Source organism: Siniperca chuatsi, linkage group LG2 (assembly GCF_020085105.1).
Source record: "Siniperca chuatsi isolate FFG_IHB_CAS linkage group LG2, ASM2008510v1, whole genome shotgun sequence".
Classification (NCBI taxonomy): domain Eukaryota; kingdom Metazoa; phylum Chordata; class Actinopteri; order Centrarchiformes; family Sinipercidae; genus Siniperca; species Siniperca chuatsi.
The window spans coordinates 6,424,202-6,439,588 of record NC_058043.1 but is presented as its reverse complement, the minus strand read 5'-3'; the positions used below and the strand labels follow the sequence as shown (position 1 = coordinate 6,439,588).

The 15,387-nt window shown below is 40.2% G+C and overlaps 1 protein-coding gene across 1 annotated transcript in view; it reads right to left on the bottom strand.

Annotated features, from left to right (window-relative positions):
- The window catches only part of ip6k1 (inositol hexakisphosphate kinase 1), a 34,182-nt gene extending 18,940 nt beyond the window's left edge, over positions 1 to 15,242 (bottom strand). The window contains 1 exon segment of the mRNA XM_044210585.1: positions 14,772 to 15,242. The gene's annotated coding sequence lies outside the window, so the exon portion shown is untranslated.
- Between the last annotated feature and the right edge of the window lie 145 nt (positions 15,243 to 15,387).

Genomic DNA, 15,387 nt, shown 5'->3' with positions numbered 1-15,387 from the left:
TACCACATCAAACAGCTAAAGACAAATGTAATGCTTATTTCAAAAACCAGGTGAATATGATCTGGAAAACAACCCATACATTTCTATGTGAGGGTAATTATTCAATGCACGCAAGAGATGATGGTCTAGTCTTTCAAAATATTCCAATTAGTCGACTCAAGGTTCCTGAAAAAAGAAAATGATACGATCTGGTTTAATGCTGTGTCCATTCTATAATTCGTTGTGTATTATATTGTTATCATGTGAAAGTACCATGAGAAGCATGGTAATAATGTAAACTAGGGCAGGTCTGCATTAAACTTTAGTTTTACTCATCATTAACCTCCTAAACGTCCACTACTGCTTTTATATAAACAGTGATGTCACAAACAGACGCCTCTAACAAAAGCAGAAATACACTTCATAAATTCAATTTACACTGATGGGTGTCCTGGTGGCTTAGTGGTCTAAGACCCATACCGCATACACTACAGTATATGGCCAAAAGTATGTGGACACCACAGTCCAGATACTTTTGATCTGGCTCTGTTTTTCCTGGTTTGGTCCCTTTAGTTCAACTGAAGATACATCTTAATGCTACAACATACCATTATATTTTAGACAACAGTGTTTTATCAACTTTGTGTCAACAGTTTGGTGAAGACCATTTCCTGTTTCAACATGACGATCAACAGATAAATGCCCATGGTTTTGGAATCATGTTCAGCTATCACATATGGATGAAATGTTCAGGTGTCCACATACTTTTGGCTATATTTTCTTCTTCTCTCCTTGCCTTTTCTCAAATCCCCCTCTACCACCTCCGGTCCAATCCTCCTATCCCATCATGCACCTCAAAGCTGCCCCAAAATGACTCATCGTCTGCCTGAAGACATGAGAAGAAAGGACAAGAGAGAGGAGAGGAAGAATGGAAGAAATAAGGGAACAAAGAAGCGGATTGGAAGAGAGGAGCAGGCCCATTAATGATGTCACTGCCTGCTCGTGTGTGTGTGTGTGTGTGTGTGTGTGTGTTTCTGCAGGCATCATCTGGTCAGTATCAACGCTGTAGTGAGGCATGACGCTCACTGATGATAATGGAGTACCAGACACAGCGTCCATACGCAACAGTTCAGACACGCTGAGACATTTTTCAAGCACATTTTATACACACAAGACAGCAACTTCGCTCATCTTTTACATCAGGTTAATGCAACATTTAAAGTTATAAAACAGGCCTTTATTTTGAATTCTGCTCAGCTGAGGAATGCAAATTACGTCAAATTCACGTAGTCAAAAAATGTAATGTGGTCCTTAAAATTATAATCCTTAAAAATTTCAGTCCTCGTTGGCGTTGCCTGTGCTTACTGGTGGTAAGAGTCCTATTGGAAATGCAGAGTTTCCCCAAGAAATCGGTTATCGAGTCCAGTTGGTCAATACAAACTTTAAACTAACTTCAACTCAATGCAGACTCTACCGGGTAAAACAAACTAAATTCAGCAATGTTTTTCCCCCTCATACACCCACACCTGACTGTGAGTGATTAAAATGTTTGTCTCTAATTTTCACAATTTGTAAAAACCCCAAAAGGTTTTATTTTTTCCTGACATGGCGACTTGCTGCTCTGATTAATTACTGAGAAGTGAACATTCGATGTCATTGATTAATCATTCACCTGCTGAGCTGAATCAGACAGATCCCTGACGCATCTCATCTCGTTATCAATGTAGCTAGTTACTACATGACCTTTAAACAATCTCCTCACTCATTAAATATGCGGCCTTTGCTGTGTGATGAAGCGCCTCTGCTTGTTTTCCCTGAAGGTTAATAAGGCTACATTATTTGCAGGATGTTATTACCTCTCTATATAGTAGTTTTCACTGTTACTGGCGAGGTCCACATTTCCCTTGCGAAATAAATTGCTTTCAATCGCATATCCACACTAGAGCTGCAACTAATGATTATTTTCATCACTGATGATTAATCCGGCAATTATTTTCTCAATTAATCAAATGGCTATAGGCTATAAAACATAAAAAAAGTGAAAAATGCCCATCACAATTTCCCAGAGCCCAAAGTGACAAAAATTGAAATTGCTTGTTTTGTGCGATCAAGAGTCCAAAACCCAAATTTATTAGATTGCCAGAAATGACAGTTTCTCGTTCTCGTTTCTTTCGAACGACTAATCGATTAATTGACTAATCGTTGCAGCTCTAAACCACACACAAAAGGATTGACAGGAAATGAAACACGCACGTACGACATGTGATGCTGTAGGTAAAAACTGATGCACATTTCATGTAATGGAGAACTCTGGAGTTAAATATTACTGTTTCGGACAACACTGATGTCAGTCTGATTTATTAAAACAACACGAGGCGATGGATCCTCTCAGTCCTCTGTTTGTTTGCTGTAAACAGATCCACCAGTTTCTCTTCTCCTGACAAAGTAGCTGCTGAAGGCGTGTTTGCTGCCCTCAGTGGTTGATATGAGTGTCAATTTCAGGGTTTTGCACAGTGAAGCCTCTCGCCTAGCCTAAAATAAACCGCGCCTCTGCTAATGCTAGAAGAAATATTATAAGTGTATAATGAATGCCTACAATCCAAAAGAAAGGGGATGAATTGACCCACAAAGCCGAGGCATGCTGCTTTGTGACAGGACAAAAACAAGATCTTGTTTTTAACCAAAATCTTGGCCATAAATAACAAGCTAAACTATTCAGGGTCCAGTATAATTATTTTAGAACGTGAGAGAAGTGAGCTGCTTACATGAAGAGCTGCAGGCACCAGACGCTTACTGAAAACCTCAACCTCCAACATGACATCAAGTTACGAAATGCTGTGCTGTTCCTGCTGTACAAAAACGCACTCGCACTGGGCCCACACCACAGACTCTGATCACGACTACTCACAGCACGTATTTAGCCACGATGGAAACAGTCTGATCTCAAGTCACGATCCAAGCTTGACCAAGCATGAGCCCCAGATGCAGGCTGGAGCATGCACGCATGCCTGCACGCACAAACAAACACACACACACACACACATACACGTTTGTTTCACTATCCCCTTGGGGGACAGTCATTGACATAATGCTTTCCCTAGCCCCTTACCCTAACCTTAACCATCACAACTAAATGCCTAACCTTAACCTAATTGTAACCTGAACCCTAAAACCAAATCTTAACCCTCAAAAAGCTGTCTCTACATATGGGGACCTGAATTTTTGTCCCCACGATGACACAAGTCCCCACGGGTTAGTGTGCATTCAAGTCCCCACCGGGATATAGGAACATAAAACACACACACAGAGTAGACAGTGTTTCCCATGAGCAATAAAATCTAAAGTTAGCAGCAAACATCAGGTCACATCTGTTCTGGGATCAGTGAAATCACCCTGATGATCCATGACTTCTAACATTCCACTGCACTCAGTACACACACACACACACACACACACACACACACACACACACACACACACACACACACACACACTGTCTATCCAACACTTCAAAATATGAACACGTTCACTGTCTCTGTGGTCTGTGGTCCAGCTGAATACGCACATATTCAGGATGGGCCAAGAGATGATCAATTAATAACTTTCAATTTTGAATGGTTGATATTCTATTGCTAAAAATGCTATAATCATAACTTTGACTTCAAAATCTCATAGAGCAGGTCAAAATTAATTCTATATGATTATTGTATCGTATCAAATAATGCTGTCAAACCATTCATCAAGATTATAAAAAAGGCAATTTATTCAGAAATAAGTATTTGAAATGATATAGAGGAAGAATGACTTTTGAATACTCATTATTCATATAAATATGCTGTAATTTTGTAAATATAGATAATGAAGTCCTACAAGGCAAAATAATGATTGTGACTGTCATTGCATCAGTTTCCTTTTTCTGTTGTACTGACCACAAAGTTTGTTTTTATTTAAGACACTAAACCTCAAATATTTACACCACTTCTAATAATAATTAATATTTTAAAATACAGTAAGCTACAGTGATATTCTAATACTGGAAAGCATAAAACATTAGACCACAATTTACACTACGGTTACAGACACTAAAACCATTGCAACAGTAATCAAAACAAATAGCATGTTTTAACCATGCTAGCTGCATGACTCTAGGTATGGCAATGTTGTCAGTCCACCATTTTGGTCCAGAATTAAATATCTCAACAACTATTAGATGGATGGCCCTGACATTTTGCGCAGACATTCATGGTCTCCAGAGGATGAGTATCGCTGTCTGGAGCTGGTGTGCTGGCTCTGGGAAACCGTCTCGTCCTCTGAACTGTAGGGACAGTTTTCTAACCCACGACCTAGCTAACGTTAGTTACATTACTTGCTGTGTCGTTGTTCGCGCTACATCGTGGTATTGGATTCCCCCCACCTTTAACTGGTGTGTTGCTCGGTTGTACCATCGACATGTGACACAACAACAGAAACAGCGTGGAGGAGAAAATGAGTGCAAACAGAGATGAAATTGTTGTTGAAATTCACAGTAAAGTGGTTAAATTGAACCTTTTTTTCACCTGGTCTTTATTAAAAATAGGTCATTAAAAATTATCGATAGACTGAAATTAAACATTTTATCGTACATCACATTATTATACATTTTTCAGCTATATCACCCAATATATTATCATACTGACTGATTCACCAATAATAAATACCTGAGTTTTATTCCTGGTTCCGATCAAAAAGTATGTGGTCACAGAGTTAGGTATTGGGGTATTCAGTAAACAGCTGGTGTTTGGTAACCCCTCTGTATGGTGGTCTTGTCTTTGTTAGTGGATCTATATGTGTCTCCAGTGAATTCCTGGCACAGAGACAACAGGTGTGTGTTTCCAGCAGGCAGCTCCTGTATGCAGTGTGATGCAGGGGGCTGGGAATAGGCTGGTAGAGGGCAAAGTCAAGGACTTGCCTCCCCCGTGCTCTCTCCTATACTATCCTCCTCCTCCTTCTGTTTCCTTCATCCCTCTCCCAAATCCCCTCACCTCCCATCCCCTCTCTTTAAGTCCTCCCCTCTTTCAATCCTCCTGTCTCCTAGGGCTGGGTGATATTGAATATTAATTTATTATGATATGATATTTAGGCCTACACACAGGAAAAGCCTTCATACTGTGGATTATGGATGTGCCATTATTTTCATGCTACGATTACTGTGGGCAGAAATATAACAGAAGTGCTAACATATAGTATGGTAGAGATTATTAAATAATTTCACACCATGATTGCCATGGATTTTATTCAGTGTTCGAATCACCAGAGACCTGAGTTTCCCCGTGTAAAATATATGCATTATGGCTGGGGGCTGCTTTGTATTGCGTTGTTTTGTGCAGTATGTAAAATGATTGTGTGTGGATTTGATGTCGGATAGATCAGTGCGAACTGGTACTGGTCCATGCAGTGTTGGCTACAGGTCTGCAAAGATGCTGTCTAACAAGAATGGACATCTCCTGCACACGCTCCCCCTCCGCCACCTCCTCCTGCCAGTGTGGCCACAACATGCCAGACTTGACTTCAGGAATAATTTGAGCTCAGCGGCCACCCTCACATCATTTCTGCTGTGAAATCATCATTTCTGATTCAAACTGTAGGAGGCAGCGCGGGAGCTCATGGTCCAAACAAACAAACAAACAGACAAACAACACAATCTCTAATCGTCCCACTGTGTCCTGACAGGTGTGGTTAATGACCTGAACAGCCAGCCAATCAGCTTAGAGGATCTGTGTGAGCATAGCTTACATCATCAGCCATCACTGGCACAAAGCTGTGGGCTCACTACAGCTCTACGACACCGTCAGACTGATTAAGCTGCTATTTCTGACTGAAGGACCGTGTGTGTGTGAGAGAGGGAATCCTTCTGCCCTTCAGTAAGTCAGAGATAGAGCCAATTAAGGAATTCCAGGAATATCTAAGAGTAGAAGTGCGTAGTTTGGCAGTGAGTTGCATCTGGGTTGAATTTCAAGGGTTACTGAGGATTTGCAGCACATTTCTCATTTCTAGACGTTGTCAGCCTGGTAGAGTAGTTTAAAGGAAAGAGAGCTCATTAAATTGCATATTACTCTGGCTTGTCAGAAGACTTGTCGAACATTCTGCAGGATTTCAAAAACTTCAAAATTTAGTTATTCAAATTTTTTAATAAAAAATGTCTGACTCGAGATGTGTCTTAGCCATGCATTAGCATCCCTACCCATTTACTTGCAAATAAATATCTTGCAAAAAGATGTAAGTTCTTTTGGTATTAAGGATATTTATGCAACATTGACTGTTTTTAAAGAATTCATTAAAGTCCCCTCCACTCAAAAATGTCTTTTTCTTATGTTTATGTCCCCTAAAATGTCTTTACTGACTTGTATTTGTGCAAAGTTTGTCGCTAGAAAGGTGTTTTCACATTCCTCTACTGAAGGGGGGAGATGTCTGTACACTTCCCTAAAATCTGAGAATCAAACGTAATCCGGAGCAAGCTAGATTTGGGACGTCACAAATTTGAAAGACCACCAACAAAGAACACCATCAGCAAAGAAACCTGAAACCTCCAGCACAGAGCGGACTTGTCAGTACAGAGCCGAGATTGCACTAAGTTAGCGTAGTGAAAGTTTTGACAGCAAACGTGGTAGAGTGTGCAGTTTTTGGATGTAAACTGAACCCTGGAGCTTCCTTCCACTATCTACTAACGTTACGTAATAACAATGTGAACACACATCGTAGCAGATGTTATTGTATGTTTCACAACCACTAACGCTGTGTCAGCCACTGCCAGTTGCAAGCTAACAAACAACATAAACAAATACAAGATGCTAACCATTTTGATACGTCTGCGGTGCACAACAGACTCCTCATCTGGGTCTGACTGAGGCTCAAACACGTATGGCTGAATCTCTCCGATGTTTCCTCTAACGCTAGCCATCTCGACGAGCACCGCTCTCTCACCGTGGATGTATGTCTCTCATCTATCGGCACCGGTCAACCTAACGCGCAGCGGTAGTGGGCAGGGCATTCAGAGATCCAGAATTTCTCAATGAGGGAGAAAGAGATGTGGATGTGCTTCCAGCCCATTTTAAGAGTTTTTTACTTTTTATGTGGATAACCATGTTGCACAAAATATTAATCATAGCACAGTATTTTTACATACTTTAAAACTTTAAGACAAAAATCACACCCTAATAAAAACAATTTTTATGAATGTATCCTAAACCAAGCACTTGTAAGGGGTAATTTCTTCAGTGCATTTTTATGGATAACCCTAATTTAAAATGCTTTATTGTAGGGATGTCCTGATCAAGTTTTTCTGGCCCTAATCCTGATCCGATACTTACATTTACCCAGATGTGTATCTGACACATTGAGATTACAGCTGTAGACTACTAAACGTGACGTACCTTATTTTTATGAGCTACTTGATCCAAATACTGAAGGTCCTGGTTCAAAACAATTAACCACAAAAACACTCCACTCCAAAGTCCACACGCAGTACTTGGAGGTACTTCACTCACAAAGGATCTTTGGCTCTATCTTGCAGAGAACACACAAACCCGACAACAGCCGAAAAAAGGTGTCTTTCACCTGTTAGACACTCATCTTACTTCAGCGGACAGTTGACCAAATGTGCTTACAATCAACAAAGACACCTGTTCCACCTGCATTTAAATCATCTGAGGTAATCAGATTATAATCTGTCAGAGGTCAACCACATTGTTATACAGGTACAAACTCAAGACACAACAATGGTCAGGGACACATTAACTCATCCACAACAGCTGAACTGGAAGACATCTCCAATCCACACAGGCCTCAGACTGGGAACTCTGGGTAGTGAATCTATATATTTATGGCTGTTTCCCTGGTAAAAAAAAAAAGAACCAACCAATCAGAGCTTTGTAGGTGGGATTAAGAATGATGACGTCATCTCCCTGTGCCACAACCAGAAAAATTACAACAGAAAAATGACCACAAAAATGGTGACAAGCGTGGATGCTATGGACATTACGTAGCTGTAGGTTGTTGTTAAGTTGGTTTATAGAAATAACTCAACATATTTCTTTGATTGGTATGACAATCATTAACTGCTCCTGGCAACCGCTACCATGAGGTGCAAAATAGCAATTCAGTCTGATTATCAGGCTTGATCTTCTGTCCAACCACCTCTTAGGTCATTTATCCTACATCGCTGCATGACAACATTTATCTGTGTTGGTCCATACTACATAGCTTAACCAAATTTACATCAGAGAGGTCAGTGCCTGCTGCTTAATTAATAAGTTGGCCAGATCAAACCGTCACCAAAGGGGAAAGAACCACATTTAGTTGCGGCATATCTAGGGGTCTTATTGATGAGTGATGGTAAGATGAGACAGACAAGCATATCGGTGTAGCACTGTAGTGGACTGAAACAACGAAGGAATAATATATCCCGTCTGGCCCAAGAACACCTTGGGATCCCCCAGGAGGAGCTGGAGGACAAAGTCGAGAAGCAGAGGGAGGTCTGGGCTACTTTGTTTAGCATCCTGATAACTAAACCCGGACCCAGATAAGCAGCAAAACAAAATGGATCCAAACAGAAAACACAAGCATAAGATTCAACAAACATGGATACAAAGTGTTTCCTGTCTGTTCTAATGGGCCATTACTGTATATCACACACAGGAGTGATGTGTGTAACAATCACATTCGGAAAACACACTACTTTATACTACTCCCATACCTATACTATACTTACTGGTACTGTTCTCAGGGTGCGAACTACAGGGGAGCCAGGGGGAGCTTGGCTCTCCTTAATAAGACATGAGCTCACCTGAAAACACAATTTGTGAAATTTTGGGGGTCTCTAAAGAAATGAAAATATGCTGTTTTTGCCATGCGTTTCTATTTTTCTGTATCTTCATAATCATGGATCATGCGTAAAATTAGGCTATTGATGTATGATTCATGCATGAGGGTGATTCATCACTAATTAACTCTAATAAAAGATGCATGCTATTCTTGTCATCGCCATCGAAGCGCGGCAACTTCACTAACTTTAACTCAAAGATCAGGGAAAAAACAGGTCTCATTGATCACTTCTGTTTTAAGGTAAGGGCTATTCCCAATTAACTGTATTATTCACCGTTAGCACTGTAGCCTATTGAAAGTGATGGGTGTTGATGAGGACTGGATCCCTTGTAGGCAGCCTGGACTATTTCTGATGCCCGTGTGGAGGTTTGATGTGGTTTATCATTTTATGTTAGATGACACAAAGCAAATAGGTCTACATGATCATGACATTTCAGAGGTAAATTGGACATGCATGTTAACGCTGGATGTTTAATGGAAGATACAACTACTTAAAGAAAAAAAACTGTCAAACCAGCTATGCATGTCAATATTTAAAATACTTTTTGGATATAATAATAAAACATGCCATTTATGATTGTTGTTGTGTTCCAATCATCAATTTCTTTGTGGTATTGTTCTAAATCTAAAATCCTGGCATTGTGCTGTTTAAGTCTGACAAAATTCAATACACAGGAGCAAGAGCCAACACGCCGCCATCATCATCATCATCATCATCATCATCATCCCCATCATGATATCTTAACTCAGCAGCTTGTGTGTGTGTTATTGCTGAGTGGATAGTGAAGCATAACCAGGTTAAATTATGCTAAATAAGGGCTGGAGGTAGCTACTGCTGAGACACACACACACACACAGAGCTGTTAAGTGTGCTGTCAGACGATGAAGGTCAAAAGTAAAGCACGCACACACACGCACACACACACACACACACACACACACACACACAACTATGCTGGGATACTCACAAACAGAAAAGAAAAGAAGAAGAGAAGAAAATTAGAGAACTAGAAGTGTAATAGATAATCAATCAGGCAATATACTTAACTTATGTAATCAATACCAGTGCCTGTTCCGTTTCTACTTTTTCTGGAGGAATAGGAAAAAAAGAGGAGGTGGTCCAGGAAAGGAGGAAGTAATAAAGGAAGGAGGGAAGGACAGGAGGTAGTAAAAGGAAAGTAAGGAGTTGATAATTAAGGAACAGGAAGCAGGGGAAGAAAGGAAGTGAAGGAGGGAGGGGGGGTAATGGAGGACAGGCGGAAATGAAAGGAAAGAAAGAGGTAGTGAATTAAAAGAAGGACTAATGAAGGAAAGGAGATGCCATTGAAGGACAGACAAAGCAATCAAACATAATGATAGACACGAGGAGGCAGGGAAGGAATGGAGGAAGTAGTGTAGGAAAAGAGATCCAGCTCTTTCTCTGTATCATGCAGCCCTGTGGGAGAGAAACCCCAAACACATCTGTCAGTCTCAAAAAACACAAACCACGACTGGGAAAAACATAAAAACACACACACAGCTGCTGCCCGTGTCCCCCGATAGAACTCAACAGCTGCTGAGTGAAACACACACACACACACACCCACCCACCCCACCCACCCACACACACACACACAACAAGAACAATCCGTCCTATCAACAATCGTCTGAGTGAGACAAAAGCTCAGATCAGTCAAAACAACCATCAAGACCACACATGTCTACCATCTGGGCTCCTCTCTCACAACAAACCCAAGACTATGGCGTTACTGCGGCAACCAAAACTCACGACGTGTCAGTCAGTGGATAAGACTTTCACGTCAATGACGCTCATATACTCAAATCACGTTCTAAGGTTTTGGTCAAAGCCGTGGCGCTGTTATAACTGTGTTTTGTACATGGGTTGGGCAAAACATTAGAAACACCTCTCAATATAAAGTTCTGCAAACTAGAAAACCTCAATCATAAACATATACTTAAATTAATACCTCTCTGACAGTGTGAATCAATTTTTATCTTTGTACAGGTAGAATTTATGGCTGAGCTGTTGTATTGGATTGCATTAGATTTTACAGGTGTACCTAATAAAGTGGCCACTGAGTGTATATACCGTAGACATGTTTAACATGTTAACAGGCTAAAGCAGCTGTGGGAAAAAAAGGTTACTAGAGCAGAATTTCCCCTGATGATGCAGAAAGGTCTGTGTGACTGATGTCAGTGAATAAATTGGGGGCTAATTTTCAACATGCAGATCTTCCTTTTTTCAATTAAAAAGCTGATTATTACTTCACGGTGGGAATACTTGTCATCTATGTGATACTGTCATATGATTTCTTCTATAAAGACTTTCTATTCATCAAGTCACCTCACGTTCATGCTCAGGGCTGCGCAGATGGAATATGAGTACGACGGTCTACACTGAGAATTCTTATTGATCTTTTATATGCAATAGGAAGTTGTATTGATTACTGCTACGGTAACTAATCACTATTTGTTAGAAGCCCTGTTTTATAACCAGCATGGAGCACTGGTTGTATTACAATCCTTTACTATGCATGTGTGAATGTTGCCTTTTGGACCTTGTTAGGATCCTGCAGGATTTACCATATTTGTGGGAGCAAAAAGCCAGACTTAAGCCCAGACTTAGCCCCCAAGTTAGCCAGCTACCCTACCTGTCCTTGTTTGATCCCGGTCGAACCAAAGACACATGCAAGAATTTCCTAGGTTCTTGCTTTAGACATTGAGTAATCAATGTTTTGAGTAGAAGCGCTCGAGATGTTGGTTGGTTGGTTGCCTGGAAAAGGCTAAATTATCAAACAACAGAATAAAGTCTAAATTATACTGCAGCATACCGACAGAACATTGTCACACATAATTTTATATTTATAGTTTGGCGACAGTACATGATCTTATAGGAACAGATGCCAAGCCTGTCCGACGTTTGTTTACATTCCACGAAAGAGAGCGCAGCAGTGCAGGAGAAAAAGTTGAGAGTTTGGAGAAGGAAATCTTTAGGAGCAGACGAGGTAAGTTCCTTGAATAGAAAATGGATATACAAGGAAAATAAAATGTCTTCATAATATCTGCCAACAGTTTTGATTTCTGGTCCATCGCACCAATCTAATACACTGGATCATTATCGGCACAAATACTGACCTTATTAAGTGGATCAGGTATCGGCCAGATGTGACCAAAACACTTTAAATGCTGTTTTTTATCTCTATTAATATAAAATTCTAACACCGCACCTGCAATCAAGCACGGCATAACTAAAATTTGCACAGGTCTAAATAGATGTATGAATGTCTCTTTAACAGTAAAAAAGTGATGTGAAGTTTTAGCCTTACGCATACGTAGAAAATCACAATCAGTTCCACACTGTGAGGTATACAGATATTAAATTGAAAAACAAAGAGAAAACGAGTAAAGCCCAACCGAAAAAGCTAACATTTTAGGATACTATACCACAAATATGGTCATCTCAAACACTTGGGACAAAGATATCTTCTGAGGCAGGATATTTACATACTTAACTGCTAATATACAGTATATGGATAAATATATGATTTATCTGTAAAAAGTGGATATCGGCTGATAACATCGACCTGACGATATATCGTTCGGGCTCTGGTACTGGATTCAGAATCAGGAGAGAGCAAGTGTAATTTGAGCATCCCTAATCCATAAACAATCACCACAACACTCACACTAGTCCAGCTGATGTTTCTGAATAGCTGCCTCCATATTCTCACCAGGTATGTTTTTCCAACCCCGCATCTATTCACAGCTCTGACACATGGTTATGATGGTGTCTGTAATTTTCCACAAAAGAAAAAAAAAAAAAAAAAAAAAGCAGATACACATCGAGCGCTGCCCACACCTGATGTCAAAACTGTCAAATTTGCATCATCTTAAGACATGTTCAGCAGGCTAGGCAGGCAACTAGGCTTGATAAGACTTTCACACACACAAACACCAGAGTTGTTGACGTCAACATAGGATAATAATCTCAAGTTAAACCCTCTTTTGACACAGTCACAACAGACCTCCGTCATTAGTAAGTCTGTCCACCAACATTCACACAAACCTGGACCTGCGAATTTAGTTCCACACACTAAACCAAATCATTAAACTAGACTTAATTTTAAAATATTTGCTATGGAGATTTGGTGACTTTCAGTTTATTAAACATTTAAGTGTTTACACATTTTTTTGGTCACCAAATTAAATTATTTCAATGACTTAACTTCTACATCCACATTTGACTGGCTCAGTACCCACTGATATCTTCTATAGGAATACATATATCCCTTGCAACAGTTTGTACCTTTTATGTATTGTCATTACATTTGTGTTACATCTATTTTAAATAACTTAAAAACTTGGCCTTCTTTGAAAAGACACATACCGCTATTCTGAAGTTATATGCAGAATCCTCAATGCACAACAAAAAAGATTTTTAGATTATTTCTTAAACTGCGACAATATTTTCCAATTCAGGTAGCTGGATGAAATAAATGCATATGCTTGTCATTGTGTATGATAATATAAAATAAAATAAAGCAACATTTATATAGTCAAATATAATTAATTCAAACTTTTTTATTTTGGTTGATGTCAAAAATTGAGTGGGAATGTACGTCATTTCCAGCTACCATCTTTGTTTGGATTAGGAGACAGAGTGCTGCAGTTTGGGAAACAGGTTAAATATTTTGCAGAAAACAGAATAATTGTATATCCAGAATGTTGAGGATTAGAAAAAGACAGGCACAAACTGGGGCTAATTTATCTTGTAATAATTCTGTAGCTACCATACTGATTACTGCTGCTACTCAACCTATATTTCTATAGACATTTCTAGTGATTACAATACCAAACTTTTGAGTATGGAGATCTGGACACATGCCCTTGACATCGACTGATGGTGAGAGAAACCAGGCAGACAGAAAGGAAGCAACCTTTTTTTCTCTCCCCTCAAATATTGACAATACTGTTATATAGTTATCATCAATCACAAGGGAACCCAGCTGACTTGGATGACAGAGAAAAGACCCTGTACATCCTCCGTAAAGCCACCAGTCACTCCAGCTATGACAGTTATGAATCTGTAAAACCAGAGAGGTACCTAGCTGATGAATGGCAGTCTGTTTACTGTTACTGTAATTATTTATATACTATATTTTTGTCATTTGTAGAGCAGCATGATAGGGCAGTCCTGCAGCAGCTGTATGACAACAAATAAACACGACTAGCAGCATGGTCATAATCACACCCAGTGCAGCAGAAGCTACCTAATTAAACCTAGTCAAAGCCACCAAACCTCCACTGTCAACATGCCATGCAGCAGCTAATAACAATCTACTTACTACTAACTTGTAACAGTACATTACCCCAGGCAGTCCATGTGAATCCAAGGTACACCAACCTCCATTAGAGACCTTTATTATATTTACACCGAGCTAGCTTCAAGCTAATGAAACTTTTACGGACCCACCTTTTAATCTTGAAAGCGAGACCAGCGCATCTTCCAATGTTAACCTGATCATAGCGTTAGCCGGTGCTGCTGATAACGGGTAGCAGTATGGCTGGCCGCCACATAACACGTTTATAGACTCTTGGGTACCATATTAGTTAGCGTTAGCTGTCAGACTGGCCAGCTTCTTGACCTTAGCCTGACAACACGCTAGCTAGCTTGCTAAATCAGCTAGACTCATCTTAAATCAGCTTAGAATGAAAGTAAAGCTTCACATCGCTTCGTGTCATCTCGCTTTAAAAGTCTTCTTTAACTGCTGCTCTGTGTCCCGGACGCTGATGGAAAACAATGACGTTGGTTCGACACTAACTGCCGTTTAAGTAGCCTTGCATGCTAACGCTAGCTAAATAGCTAACATCACGGTTTGACGTTACGCAGTCTCTCCGGTTAGAGGCAGCGAGCTGTCCCGGTAACAACATACCTTCAGGATCGCCGGGTGGACACTGAGCTGACTTGGCGGAGGTCAGGGTGGTTATCCTTCAGAGACCCGAGAGGTTCATGGATGTCGGTCCCCGGTTTTCAAACTCATTAACGGCAAGAGAAAACATCCAGGAGGTTAACGTCATTACAGTGAAGCTAACGCAGCCTGTTTGGCTTTTACAGTTCATTTGCATGACTGCGACGCTTTGGCGCCACCTACTGCTGGGTCTACCCCGTCTTCATCCACCTCCTCGTCCTCCACGGGCTGGGGGGACTTTGTTATCCAAATTTCAGGCTCCGATGTTACACTCACTCACTAGTGAAGCCCAGTAATATTTAGGGAAAGAGACGGATGACTTAGAAATAGTGCTGGAGTCTTGTGGTGCAACAATAACCCAAATTCAAATCAATTCAAGCATTATGTTCATATTCACATCAGAGGTGGAAGAACCACCCAAATAAAGTACCAATACCACACTTAATTTAAAGAAAACTTCCTGCATTTAAAGAGGTAGGAAACAGATAACTTTTTTTAAACGAAATAAATTCATGAGGTTCATGAGCTGTACTGGAAAAATGGCCAACACATTTTTTAAACAAAAGTACAAATTTTGCAT